Here is a 9,330-nt window from a genome sequence, read left to right as displayed (position 1 = left end):
TGGAAGCGTAGGTAGGTAATACACCTATGTACGTATGTGTGATACTTAGGTACTAATAATATTACTACGAATATGTGGTTAACGCTCACGCTTGCCTTTATAATCTTAGGACCATGTACAATCAGATTTAATTAGACGCAAAAAATCATATAAAGGAAATCTATTGAAGAAGCAGCATGTATGGGCACAAGATATTTGCTTGTCCATAGCGTAAATAATTCAAATGAGTTAGTTAAAGATAATCATCGTCACGGTTTGCTGGATAATTATGTAATTTTAATTTGCACTTCGATATAATATGGAGAAGCCGCATTTTTTATATTACCTATTACGTCATTCGCAATTTTTTCTAACCAGGTAATGAAATCCAGTAATTTTTTTTCAGCTTTTCAGTGACTTCTGGTTAAGACAACATGCTCGTTAGGCATATTATGCTTACGAAGATTCAAATAATTTGGTAAATAATAATAATTTTTTTTTCGTAGCCAGAGCTGTTCCACTGCTGGACAAAATGCTGGACTGCCTCAATATTTGTCTCCACACCTGTCGATCCTTTGATAGTTTCCACCAATCAGAGTTGTAGGCGTCGCAATAAAAAAATACGAATTAAAAAAAATCCCTATCCCCAAAAGCTAACGTTTACAAGTCAACAATACCTAATAGGATGCTATAGGTATCTACTTTCACGTCGGGGTATCGCCAAGTTCAAAGCAATATCTTATTAGGACCGTGAATACCGAAACGGTACTCCAACGTGATAAGGCCCGTATTATTTTTCACTACTTAGGTACCTACACAATCGGTAAATGAGGATGAGAAAAACCACAAAACCAATATCTTACAAAATATATTTCTTAATCGCTACAGCCGCTTAGTTCAACACAGGCTTTGGTATCCAGTCTTCTATAAGTGCCAGGTATGCACCAACAGTCGCAAGCATGCTTCGGATACGCATGGGAACTCCTTGTGGAACACGATGGCTCTAGACCGCAGTTTGGCCCTGGATTATATTCTCCTTCGGGACAGGCCGCTGAAAAGAGTATTTGTTGTCGTTAGCATCTTTTATTATAGGTAAAGTTCGGGGACAAAACATAAGTGTAGGTCTGCCGTGGCTGCGGGATTATTCGAAAGAGTTACCGTGGCCCTGGTACATAAAAAGCCTACGACGGAACACGACGGTTTTTAGTCAGTAAAAGTCTAACACTCCCTCACCGCTGCTAACCCATAGCGGGAGGGGTCATTTGATGATTTTTGACGTCGTTAAAAAAAAATAAGTTTAGGTATATGTGTACCTACCTATGTGTACGCCTAATCCCTATCTATAATACCCAAAGTGCGGCTGCATCCGGTTCTAGCCGGTTAAAACTAGCTGCAGCTGGCCACATGCGGTTAAACTTAAACGTATCCTCTTATCTTTGGTTATAACTACTTAGTCTTAGCCGTTATCAAAGCAGCTAGAAGTAGATGAAGCTGCAAATTGGTGGCTTAATTTAGGTGTAACCGATTCATCAGCTTAAAATGGGTTTTCAGTTCACTTTAGCATCCTGGTTTTTGTTTGAGAGATTCTAAACCAGCCTTTCATGTGCAGAGAGTAATTTTATTGCTTCAGTAAGTATCCCTAACAGCAACTCCCCCAGCATATGGAAGGCCTTGCCCTTGTCCCAGCAGTGGTTTATTAAGGCTGTGACAACGAAGTATATTTTCTACTATAATTTACAGATTAACATGTAAGTACCTAACAGTAAGTAAAACACCGACGTCTACTAGCCCAATAGATTACTGAAGAAATTAAATGGCCTAATTTTACATTCACTTTTTGACATCTGTGTAAGGATCCTATGCCTTACACACCGAGTACCTGTTTGTTAGTATAAACGGACATCTTACTACTCACCTAAGACCACTGCCAGATTGACGAGCACAAAACAAAACACTATCGTCCAGAACTTCATGGTGAATTTGTGTCCTCGGTTGTACATAAACACCCAAAGTGATGCACCCTTAAACTATGTTCTGTTATCGATAGAAATTGTTCAATGTCGACCGCTCTGGTCACTATCCAGAAGAACTCTGGATTATTTTAATTGCGTAGTCGATAAAAGGGTAAAGGACGAGCATTGATTGGTAGGTACTGTGGGCAGCAAAAATAATGTTGCTATGTGTATTTATATGCAGATTCACGCGGTCGAGTAGTGGCAATACTCTCGGGCCTCGGAGGGCAAAGGCAAATGCCTGATCAAGGTCTAATTGTCCCAACGGGCTATGAGAGAGAAGGAATAGGGAGTGCACCTGTGTTTGTGCAGTGCTTGTCAGGCCGTTGCGTCCATAAGTACCTATAATCATCTCGCTACTCAGGCACTATGGGAGTGCCCTAACGAATTTCCCAAACTACAGAAGAGTTTCAGTAGAGGCGAACCTACCCCAGAATTTACAATTATTATTACTTCATTTTCTTATTCATTATATCTGCGTACAGTTGTTCTAATACCACACTAATACCTACCTCATTATTTCTGCATATTCATTTTTCTGCCAACCTTACTAATTTTATTATACCTAGGTAAATGTTGTGCTCATGTTTACACTTTGATTAGTAGGGTAATTCGGTAATTAAATTGAAACACAACATTCCCTTATCGAAGTAATTCATAAATAGACGCATATATACCTACTTACTAAAATATTTTTAGATATCAACTAACCAACTCATAAAATTAACTTAAAAATTATTACGAAAATAACGAATGGAAAAGCAAGGGCATATGAAAGTATATAAGAGAGTAAATAAGTGTTTACATATGGAATTACACAGGTGCAGTACATAGGGGAGTAAAAAAAATGTAATATATAGGAAGAGTAGGAATAAGGGCCTACTGCGGTACGGAACCCTTCATGCGTGAGTTCAACTCGCACTTTGGCGTTGATTTGATATAGTTTTAAAAGAGAAAATAAAAAACAAAAGGGCCTGTTAAAACTGCACTTTATTATTATTAACAAGATTTAACGCAAGTGTTGGTTTCCAGATTTCTCAGTGTGCCAGGTTTGCACCAACATGTTTCACAAGCATGCTTCGCGTGCGCTGTTGGGCTCGCGTTTCCCTGGCAAGATGGCTCCAGAGTGCAGTCGGGGCCCGGATAGTATTCACCCTCGGGGCAGTCGGCTAAAACAAATTTTAAAATTAAAGCAAACATTTGACATGTCACTTAAACGCAGCTTGGCAGCGGAGTCTTGTTCTAGAGTTAGTACCTACCTAGGACGTACAAAGTGGCAAACTTCGGAGCGACACAGTATTTGACGAGAATCTACCGATCTGCGCCAAATCAAAGCAGTTTACCCACCTATATGTATTTTTAGGGTTCCGTACCTCAAAAGGAAAAAACGGAACCCTTATAGGATCACTTTGTTGTCCGTCTGTCTGTCTGTCAAGACCCTTTATTTAGCCTTTACCTAGATACTAAAAAACTTGAGCGTCCCATTTGCATTGTATAAATAAAGCTATAGGTACTCACGAAAAATTAGGTATACCTACCTACCTAATTGAATACCTAGTAAATAAGCTTAATTTAATTATTTATTGAAACAAAAGCCAACATGGACCAACCAATTACAAATTATAACATAAAATAATAATAAATATAGTTACCTACCTACATAAGGTTCAAAAATAAATACATTAAAAATAATATTAATGGACCATGGATTCCAGACTGGTAGGTGAGGGGTGGCATAGCAAATTTTCCTGTCGCAAACCGCAGATAAACTGGTAGGCAATTCTATTTTGAAATCCATTTCCTAACAGGTCCATCCATTCCTGAACTAGGACAAATCAGACCCTATCTAGTAGGTGTGTAGATAGATGCATTGCTATCATCTGTACACATTAAAGAACGTGGCTGGTTAGTAGTGGATGGACACGGACTTCTCAATATACGAATTGTTATCGGTCAAGTGAAAATGATGATATAGTGGAACATGGTAGATGATATGACATGGTGGACGAATATAGTGGAAGAGGAAGACCAAAGAAACAATGGATGGATTGTCTGAAAGTAGATTATGGTAAGAAAAAAATTAACTTGTGAGATGACGGCAGATAGAAGAGTATGGAAGGAGAAAACATGCTGCGCCGACCCCAAATAAAAATTGGGTTAGGTAAGGGCAGGAGGATGGTAGCTAGGTAGGCACTTACGTATAGCGATTGCCAGGTTGAATAGCACAATACAAAACAGTATGGTCCAGGACTTCATCGTGGCTTTGTGTCTGCAGTTGTACAGAAATGCAAGCCGCGATGCATCTTTATATATGATTTCACTAATGATTGAAAAAATAACTAGTCGGTCCACTATTTTCCTGTTCGGAGTTTTATTTCACCTAAATGCGTGTGTCACCTAGCAGGAAAGGACGCGCGTAAAATTAATTATTTTAGGTATTATGTAGTTATTAATAAGTATGTACCTATGCACTTAAGTTCTTACTAACACAGCGGGAATTGTCATTTGATGATTTTGACGTCGTTAAAAAAAAACTTAAATTGCCTATCTGTTAATCAAGAAAGTTAGATGGAATAGTATCCTAGGTAAATAGGCAATCTATCTATTCTGTGTAAAAAAGATTCAGTAAAAGTAAAATAATTCAAAGCAATCTTCAACATGCAAGTAAGGAACGTTCTGAGTAGGTAAATACTCAAAAATAGGCTCTGCCATTTAAAAATCTTAATTGGTAGATACCTGAGACCTATCGTTAGAATGTTAAATGATTTATTATTAGCAAGTTAGCAAAAAAACAAATTATTGCTATCAATAACACATCTTCACCTTTATTGTCCTTTGATACCTATAGGCAATAAACAGAATATTTGAATTGTAAATAAAATACCTTTGAAGAATTTGTATTTAGTTTTCCTTTACCCACTCAAGGAAAAACCAAACAAAATAGTGTGGACGCTTTATACAGATTTAAATCGCTTTTTACAAGCTTTAAGAGGCTAGGAGAATTCAAATTTATTTGACCTCAAGTAACCATATTGGGATGTTTTGTCCTTTATAACTTTTAGAAGGAAAATTCTGACCAGAACAATGCAACTGTTTTTGGTAGATAATTTCACAATAATCACAATTTATTTGATATCAAATGACCATATTGGGATGTTTTGTCCTTTATTAATTTTAGAAGGCACAAGGCTTTTCCTCATAAACTGAAGATAAAGCGTGGCATAAAATTATAATATAGGCTTGCGCTTTACCCAACAGCCAACCAGTCTTTTGCTTGTCATCAGAATCCATCCTTAGGTTGTCTGAAAAATATAGCTCTGAGCGATAAGACCAAGAGATCAAGAGTACCAATGTGTGTGTGGTGTACCTCATAAAGAGATCCGCTATCTATATTTTAAAGCTAAATAAATAAATATGCACAAAAATAAATAAATATGCAATAAATATAATGCTAGTCACAGTTACACTAAATTCAAATAAACATTATCTTTAAAAGCATACATTACTATTTTTATTATGAATACTTATTATAAAATTCATAAAATTAATCAACCACTTTCATAACACAATCTTAAATTAATTAAAATTACTACTAATTAATTAGTATTACGTATTTCCATTTATGTTTCTTAGATTGGCCCAGGGGTCCTGCATCATTGCAGGGTGTAGGTACTCATCAATATTGATCCGTGCTTGACCGTAGCTGTTGTTGCTTGAGTTACTCTGTAATTTGAAACATGGAGATTTGAAACATTGAAACAAAGAGCATACTATAATATTAAAGAGTTTCTTGATGAAAAATATTAGATTTTAAGTAGAAAATGTTTATGGTATTAGTGTTTTAATGTTTTAGTTTATAATTAATTTTGCAAATATTTGCATGCCATGTCAAATGGCAAACATGTTTTTAAGCACATATTTAATTGTAACATCTTACATACATGCACCTGCGAATAATTAATTGTAACATTAATTACTTAATTAAACGTATTGTAAGTCAATTCGTTTCGGTTCATTTTGCATCCTCAACGACAGCCCTACCTAATTGGCGCAGTCGGTAGGATGCTCGCGGTACGTTTCGCGTAGAAGATTTCCGTAATCGCGTGAAGCTCCGCCGTAGCTTGTCTAGCTGCATCCAGAGCATCCGAATCTACAAGTAGTGCTGCACCAGAGGTCTATCTAGACATCGATAGCGCAGAGGGACCGAAACATGTTCATGTGAGTACACTAGATTCTTTTTAGTGGTTGCTCAGTCCTAGCCTTACTAACCTGTGTTAAAATATAATTTGCCAAGATTTTTCATTTAAGAAGATCAAAGGACCCTAGGATAGTTACTAGTAATAGGCAACTTTTTATAGATAGAAGAAGAAATCTTAGTTTGAGTAGTATAGAAGAAGAAACGGATATGTCTGAATTAGATATCATTTATAAATCCTTAAGATTGGTACCCGACTTCGACGGGAACCCGAATGTGCTCACTAGATTTCTAAAATTATGTGACCAATTAGTAGCTGAGTTTTGTAGTGCAGGCAGTAGTGAATTAAGTAGGTGTGCTCTTCTCAATGGGATTCTGAACAAAGTAACAGGCTCTGCTGCTCGCTTAATCAATTCTAATGGGATTCCATCCGATTGGCAAGGCATTCGAACTGCTTTAGTGAACAACTTCGCGGACCAACGAGATGAGACCGCTCTATATAATGACTTAGCAATTTTATCGCAAGGTTCTAGCACCGCGCAGGAGTTTTATGAACGTTGTCAGAATCTATACAGTACTATAATGACTTATGTGAGCTTGCATGATACCCTAGAGACTACTATTAATGCTAAACGAGATCTTTATCGTAAATTAACGCTTCAAGCGTATTTGCGTGGTCTGAACGATCCCTTAGGATCGCGGATACGTGCATGCGCCCGGAAACCATAGAAAAGCATTAGAATTTGTGCACGAGGAGACGAATACCATGTATCTACAAAATCGGAACCAACGACTACCTGACAAAAGATCTATCAATTCTATGCCCGTGCCAAATCATTTTGTAAGTGCCTATAAAATGCCTAACCAACAGTTTTCAATGCCTGTGCCTAAACCTTTTAACTATAATATGCATGGCTTTTCACGCCCTAATTTAGTTTCACCATCTGCACCGCAATGGAGACAGAATATGTATCAACCCCGCCAATTTGGTCCAACTCGTACGCAACAAATTTTTAGATCACCACCCCAAAATTATAACCCTCAACAAAATAACTTTCAAATAGGTTCGCGTCCTAACCACCAAGTTTTTAACCAACCTCGTCCTATGAGTGGTGTCAGCCATTATGTAACAAGACAATTACCACCTACTCAACCAGCTATTACAGGACATAACTGGATAAAATCAGGGAACCCACCCCCTACGAACTACTTTAAATCTAAAGAAGTAAATTATAATAGTTTCATTGACAATTCTACATACGATGAATATGCTGATTATAATTATTACGATATTAGTGACTGCGTAGAATATCAGCAACCGTATGAATATTCTGTACAAGAACTTTCAGAAAATCCTACCGACTGCGCCAATTAGGTAGGGCTGTCGTTGAGGATGCAAAATGAACCGAAACGAATTGACTTATAATACGTTTAATTAAGTAATTAATGTTACAATTAATTATTTCTAACATGCGTGTGTATGTATGTATACACATGTTTATGGCAAATAAAATTATTCTATTCTATTCTATTCTATGCAGGATATTAGCACATACTCATAATTTAATATAAATAAAAATGAATTGTTGTTCGTTAGTCTGATTAAAACTCGAGAATGGTTGGGCCGATTGAGCTGATTTTGGTTTTAAATAGTTTGTAGAGGTCCAGGGAAGGTTTGAACGATACGAAGTTCGCGGGGTCAGCTAGTAATTTAATTTAAATGTGTGACGCTCAAACCTTCTCTGTGTGAAGGGAGGCCCGCGCCCAGCAGTAGTACAATATAAAGACTGATGATGATGATGTGTGACCAGAAATCTATACATGGTCAATGGGTTTTGAGTGTTCATTTTGATGTAATTGTGTCTTTGTTCATGCTTCATGCTCATTCTGCTGAAAGGAGTAGTGCTTGTCTATTTCAGACAGCTTATTACATACTATAGGTACTAATATTATAAAGAGGAAAACTTTGTTTGTTTGTTTGTTTGGTTGTAATGGATAAACTCAAAAACTATTGGACCGATTTAAAATATTCTTTCACCATTAGAAAGCTATATTATCTGCGAGTAAAATAGGCTATACAAGCTACATTTTATCTCACGGGACGCGGGTGAAACCACGGGAACGGCTAACGTTAGTTATATACTGACTTATCATACTTAAATGGTCTCGAAATGCTGTTTTTCTTACCGCTAACATTATTTATAGACCATATGTTTATATTAGTACTTACTTCGTGACTACTTCTCGAGCTATTTCTAAAATTATTGTGCCGATTATGTATGTTACCATGTGGCTGTTGGTTGTTAAACCTATGTTGTTGATTCCTGTCCTGTTGCCATCTACTTTGTACTGGCGTACTTTGGTTAAGTGGTATAAAGTTATCAGACATTTTAATAAATGCAATCAATTATAATTTTAAATTTATTTTTCTAGACCAATAAAGTTATTTGTTGTCATTAACAAATTGACATTTGTTTGACAGCAAACAAGCCATATTGACGTTTATAGTGCTGTTACCATAACCAAATTATCAAAAAACTTACTAAAACTACTTCAGTTCTCGTCTTCGAAGTTAATACTTCACATTAGAAAAATGGAAGCAATCAATTTTTGTTAAATAATTATATCAGCTTCATTCGTACATTTTGATGGTTTTGCACTCATTAGAGAAATCAGAAATCAGAAATTTTATTTGCTAGAAACATGGTATGGTATTACAAGATGTTACAGTAGGTATGTGTTTCACATGTCTCGCCGTTTAACCGGCATGCAAATATTATTATGACCATTATCATAATGTGGAATTACAATTTAAAATCTAAAATAATATTGAATATTAAAACAAAGTCATTAGGCATATTTGACAAACCAAATTATATGTATATAAATAAATGCGATTTAACAAAAAAAAAAAAAATTACAAATAACTTTCTATATTTCTCGACGTACAAGATATCAGATAAGAAATAGTTATTCGATGGGAACTTCAACTTAAACTTGATACTAGGTTAAAGTTTCCATCGAATAGCTTTTCTTATTTTAAATACATTTACTTAAATTCCCATCACATAAATTCATACATTCCCATTCAATTCCCACATAAATTCACTAAATTTAATTTCGTAGCCGCATATGGAGAGTGAC

General features: G+C 36.1%; 1 long non-coding RNA gene and 1 other non-coding gene across 3 annotated transcripts; both read right to left on the bottom strand.

The window, feature by feature from the left end:
* Positions 1-831: 831 nt before the first annotated feature.
* LOC110374842 (uncharacterized) lies at positions 832-2,072 on the bottom strand. The gene is made up of 2 exons (XR_010276440.1): positions 1,895-2,072; positions 832-1,030 (listed from the first exon to the last, which is right to left on the bottom strand). It is a non-coding gene; the product is annotated as an uncharacterized LOC110374842 (long non-coding RNA).
* An 891-nt stretch (positions 2,073-2,963) lies between these two features.
* LOC126055970 (uncharacterized) lies at positions 2,964-8,679 on the bottom strand. 2 transcript variants are annotated; one of them, XR_010276397.1, is made up of 3 exons: positions 8,417-8,679; positions 5,602-5,714; positions 2,964-3,160 (listed from the first exon to the last, which is right to left on the bottom strand). It is a non-coding gene; the product is annotated as an uncharacterized LOC126055970 (transcript). The 2 variants fall into 2 exon arrangements; XR_010276398.1 differs by lacking the exons at positions 5,602-5,714; positions 8,417-8,679 and adding an exon at positions 4,190-5,595.
* Positions 8,680-9,330: the final 651 nt, after the last annotated feature.

The sequence above is a fragment of the Helicoverpa armigera genome, chromosome 4, assembly GCF_030705265.1.
Source record: "Helicoverpa armigera isolate CAAS_96S chromosome 4, ASM3070526v1, whole genome shotgun sequence".
Classification (NCBI taxonomy): Eukaryota; Metazoa; Arthropoda; class Insecta; order Lepidoptera; family Noctuidae; genus Helicoverpa; species Helicoverpa armigera.
This window is presented reverse-complemented; position numbering and strand designations above follow the sequence as displayed.